Below are 5,606 nucleotides of genomic sequence, written 5' to 3'. Positions count from 1 at the left end.
TTTTGTCTTATTTCACCACTTTGGAAATGGGTATGAACATGATTCAGTTTGTAGAATGCTTGCTTAGCATGTATGAAGCCATGGGATTGATCCCCAGCATCACACAAATGGGACACTGGTAGCACACATCTGTCATCCTAGCACCCTAGAGGTAGAGGAAGGATGACAAGATGTACAAGGTCACTCTCAGCTACACAGTGATGTTAAGGACAGCCTGGGCTGCATAAGAGCCTCTCTAAAGAGGATCATTGAAGAGAAAGGAGGGTCACATAAAATATTCTTATAAAAGTCTAGGACCCAAAGGGTCCTAGGAGTGTGTAGGAAGATAAATAGAATGATGGTATCTTCTACACAAATGCAATTAAAGGAGAATGGATATTGAGTTGGGGAAGTTGCTACAACAAATGTCCATAGGGTGCATGGACAAATGTACTCTATACAAGTTCTCGCAGCATCAAATCTCTTCATCAGAAGTTTGTAGTTAATCAGAATTCTACCACATTATTTTAAATGGGACTAGAACTTGTAGTTAGAAGGCATTTAAAAAATCCAATTTCAAAATAGAGATGGTATTGACAAATGTTATTTTCAATAAACGTGTCCTGTTTATAAGTTTTAAGAAGTTTTCTTTAAGTGTATGTTTATTATTTAGAATTATCCACAGAGTTTTCAATTAGCTCCACCTTTAGTTTTACCAATAGACATCTCAGTAAACATTTCCTTCATTTTACAAAGTGGCAGATACTTTCCTAGGTATGAAAAAAAATCTAGTTTTTCTTCTAAAATTCAAGTATCCCTGTTGTGCCAGGCATTGTGGAAGGTCTTATTATAAACATCAATGAAGTAGGATGAGTAGGGAAAACGTTAGGAAATTTACTGAGTAGCTGCAAATAGTGATGCATTCTTTGAAGAAAACAAGAGTATTCCTCTGAACTGTGGGAATAGCTTAGATGATTAAAGCACTTGCCTTGTAAGACAAGGACTTGCCTTTGGCATCCAGAAGCCTCATAGAAAAATAAGATTGGTGGCAGGTGTTTATGATCCTCGGTCTGGAAAGGCAAGAGTAGGCAAATGTAAGGGGCTCAGTGGCTAGATAACCTGCTATACCTGTTCCATATCAGTGAGATACCCTGTTTCAAAGGTAAGGTGGTGACTCCCAAGGCAATGAACTCACATACAAACCAAATGCCTTGAGAAAGTCTAACCCAAGAGAATATTAATATGTACCAAGCTATATACACTATCTGTCTTGCCAGAGGACCAGTAAGAGAAACCATATAAACTGCCACATGGTAAAGGAGGAGCTGAGTTGGAGACAAGGTTGAACAAGAGAGTTACAAACCTGACTGTGAAGATCACAGCACTATTTATAAACTGGAAGAAAACCATGGTTTCCATAGAATCCTGATAAGGGAAGGGTGAGGGCAGGAGATCAGTTTGGGAAGTGACTGTAAGTTATTGTACATGAGGACATTCAGGCCATGTTGGGAGTTTGAGATCGCATTTGTTTACTGAACTCATCAGAAGGTGGGACAATGGAGAAGGGTGAAGTGTCTTAGATGTGTAGATGCGTAACAGCAAAGTCAAAGACTTCCCATTCTCAGAAGACCCTCAAGCTCAGTCAGTGCCATCTTGAAGCTCTTGATAATTTATAGACAATGTGTTCCAATCCTAACTTTTGACCCTGCTCCTGAACATATGTATGGTTCAGATTTTAAGTGGTATGGGAGGATGAAGAGACAAGGTAGCATGGACAAGCCTTGCAGGAATCATACTCAGATGGTGTAAAGGCAGAAACTTTGAAAGATACAGTTTTAACCTAGAAAAGTTAATGACATCCAGAGGCTGTAATTGTGACAAGAATATACTCAATTGGCTAGAACCCAGGACACTGGAACTGAGTCCTAAGAAATGAGTGGGACATCTAGAGGATAAATGGGGTGGACTGTATTTATCTCCATGGGGGAGTATAATATATGCATGATGAATGTGTAAGAAGCTGCATAGTCTAGACTCAGTCAGTAATTAGGAAGGAGGGAGAACAAGGTTCCATAAGGACATGGTATTGCACTAAGGACACAAGTCTCATATTGCATACTCCCTCTCTCTAAATGTGTGTCTGGCCCTATAGACAGTGTTTTAGCAAAATGAAATATGTTACTTCTCTTCTGTATTATCTTTGGACAGAGAGAATTGAGTTAATTAAAGTCCATTTAGGATTTAATATATCTAACATGTCATTATAAACTGTGTGGAGTGAATTTATGTATCTGAATTAATTTTTGTATCTGTATTAATTTTTTAAAGTACTTTCTGTCAAAGACAAGTGTCTTTCTTACTCTGTTCAGACAAATGAAGCTTTAGGATCTGTCTGTCTCTGTGTATGTCTAGACCTCTGTGATTGTCCCTTTGTTTCCCTTTCTATTCTCTTCATGATGAATGGATATTGGCAACCACAGAAAGTCCATGGTGGAGTCTCCTGCACATCCTCACTGTGAACAATCAGTCTTGTTTATGTACAGTCCTACTAGATCCAATTTTTGTGTTACAAAGTGACCTGAGTAAAATTTTTATCATTTTTTAGTGTGGATGTGTGAAGATTACCCAGAGTAACAAAATTCACAGTGAACCCTGGTTATTATATAATGCTCATAATTTTTTAAAAGTTAGTTGAATGTTAACTGCTTTTATTAAAAATCATTCTATTCTGTTCTATTCCATCTTATAAAAATAATAATGTTTAAATGTGCATTGGTCTCAACAGCCTAAACTAATTTACTTTTATTTAAATTACCCTTCTAAGGTATCATAGATATACATATATTTTGCTCATTTCCTCCCCCAATTAACCTCTAATTTACGTTCCCCAGTCATGGAATCTCTTCTTCCCATCCAATCCTTCTCCTGTTCTCATTTGTATGTGCCCACTGTATTTAGTTAGGCTTGCCTGTGTGAGCCTAAGTGGGGCTTAACTACTGAAGTAAGAGTTAATTACAAGTGGCTGGATCATTGAAAGGATGACTACCCTCTGTCCTGGGTAGTCATTAAAGCCTATAGCTTTCAAGAATTGGGGCCTCATATGTCCCTTCCGTCTCTGTGATAGAACTTTCAGGGGCAGGTCTCATATATCTAGTGCTTCTGTAAATTTATGGGTACAAGGACAATGCTATGTTCAGAAGATAGCACTGCACAGACTCCTTTGTATCCTCTGGTTCTTATGTCTTCCCACACCCTCTTTGCATATCTTTTCCTGTAATTGTGTGTCAAAAAGAACAATAAAACAAACAAGCACCTGAGATTCCTAGAAAAGGGACATGCAATGATGTAGTCTGAGTACTGCTACCTGGCTCTCCAGATTGTTATTCCCGTCTGATAGTCCCAGTCTGGAACTGAATGCAAATTCATTTACACCATATTTTTAATGCCCTATACTATAAGCTTTCCTTAGATGAGCAGTGAAAACTGGCTTTCTCCGCAGATTACTATGGGTTTGAGCTTCTCTTCCTATCTCATGTTGGGCTTTCATCTCATGATTTGCTTTTGACCATCTATAGCTTTCTACTTTTTCTTAACATCTAGAACAGCCAGTTTCTTATTTGCTTACTTTTTTCTTTCTAGGATGACAGGATAAGTACTTAAGTTCTTTAAAATAAGTTAGCTTGTTACTTGAAATAAGGTAAGACTATGGAAATAATTGCTTAAAATTTGAAATTTTTATTTAAATTAGATTTAGTTTTGAATTGACACAAAAAACTGTAAGTATTAAGGGTACAGTGTAATGTGTTGGTACACATATGTATTATATAATATTTAAATCAAGTTTGGCATTTATTATTTGTTTATGGTTAAAACATTAAGCCTTTGTTCTACCGAGTATGACATGCAGGGACATTGTTTTGGTCTGCTGTCACTCTGCTGTGCACATCAGGCCTTCCCGCTCCTATGGACTTTGACATATTAGCATTTATTCATCATCTATGTCTCTCCGATCCTGTTCTCCTTGGTCTCTGGTAACCACCAGAAGTTCTGCTTTGAGATCACTGCACTCGTAAAGTTTGATGTTCCATCAAACAGTGTAGAGTATGGCTCTTCTTATTAAGAATATTTGAAGAAGTCTTTAGACAAAATATTTTTCTCTACAATAACCATGTAATTAGGTAAATTTTGGAAATTTTTTGCACTATTGGGGATTAAACTCAGTATCTAGGTATGCTAGGTAAGCACTCCACCAGTGAGCTCTAGACTCAGAGTTATGTTTAGAGTTAGTTCTTTCTATTTTAGACATATGCTATATTTTCATGTTTTTTTTTCAGATACTAACTGGAAAAATTTCCCAATTCGCTTTTTAGAAATAATAATAATGCAATTAATTACCACAATGAAGAAAATACACAATAAACTGTGCATAATGGGGAAACTTGTGCTGCATTTTTTTAAGACTAGTAACAGGTGATGTAAATGTATTGTCATCACAACTACTAAATAAGAAAGTCGCTGTCAATGCTTTTAAAAATATACAAAACAAACTGAAGAGAGGAAACTCTCATTATTGAAGTCAATGTAATTTTGTAACAGAAAAATACTGCTAATATAGATTACACTTGAAATCAGTGATTTCACTATGGACTGTAAATTATTAGTAACCCTTGGGGAGCTGGAAGGTTTGGTGAAGCTGTGTCTTTCTTCTGGAAGTGAGTAAAGATGTCATCCTTTGGGAACATATGCAGTTTCCAATCAAACATATTTCAAACCCCTATTTCTTATTTGACTCTTTTTTTAAAAATTTTATGAAAAGGCACCTATAAGTTATTTGAGTTGAAGTTCTGGCTGTGTCCAAAACCCAACTTATATAACTGTAACCCTGGGATATTACCTTATGAATTTTAGGTTTGAATGACAGAAATTTCTTAAAAAGTGAATGATCAGAGTTGTCTTTGTATTTTCATTTACCTATTCTATCATGCTGAAATGATTGTGAAAGGAACTTATAAATTCAAGTTACATGATAATTCACTTACCACACATATTTGATGCTCAGCAAACTTTTTTAAGTATTATGTTTCCTGCCAGCCCACTAACCCTTCTATCCTTCTTCCTGGGAGTTAATACTATTGAGTACTTTGCATGAAAGAATGTTCCAAGTATCCTTCAAGCTTTAATCCATCCATTATTTTGTGTCTCATTGTTAAATAGGTTAGTTACTCTGTATGGATTGTATAGGCAGCTATTGAAGGGACATGGTGCTTATTACCTGTGTTGCAGTTACAGCACATGAAGAGGAAGACTACTAAGGACCCCACTAAATATCGATTCAGTTAGCATTGGATTGATTCCCAGAAATTGCTCATGTTTTTTTGAACGACATATTCATGAAATTAAACGATAATCTTATTTCTGTATTTTATAAAGTAAATACATTTTAAAATTATTTCTTTTATTTTTGAGAGCATAATATAATAATATCTATTACCTCTTAAGTCTAGTATATTCAAACTCTTCTATATATCTTTCTTTGCCCCTGTTCAAATTCATGGTCTCCTTTATCATTACTTGTTGGTCTCTCTCTCTCTCTCTCTCTCTCTCTCTCTCTCTCTCTCTCTCTCTCT

General features: G+C 36.0%; 1 protein-coding gene across 1 annotated transcript in view; it reads left to right on the top strand.

Annotated features, from left to right (window-relative positions):
* Tinag (tubulointerstitial nephritis antigen) overlaps positions 1 to 5,606 on the top strand; it is a 76,196-nt gene that overhangs the window by 1,346 nt on the left and 69,244 nt on the right. The window lies entirely within an intron of this gene.

This window comes from Grammomys surdaster, unplaced genomic scaffold, assembly GCF_004785775.1.
Source record: "Grammomys surdaster isolate TR1022 unplaced genomic scaffold, NIH_TR_1.0 231, whole genome shotgun sequence".
Classification (NCBI taxonomy): Eukaryota; Metazoa; Chordata; class Mammalia; order Rodentia; family Muridae; genus Grammomys; species Grammomys surdaster.
Note: the sequence above shows the minus strand (reverse complement) of the source record. Positions and strands in the feature narration are given on the sequence as shown.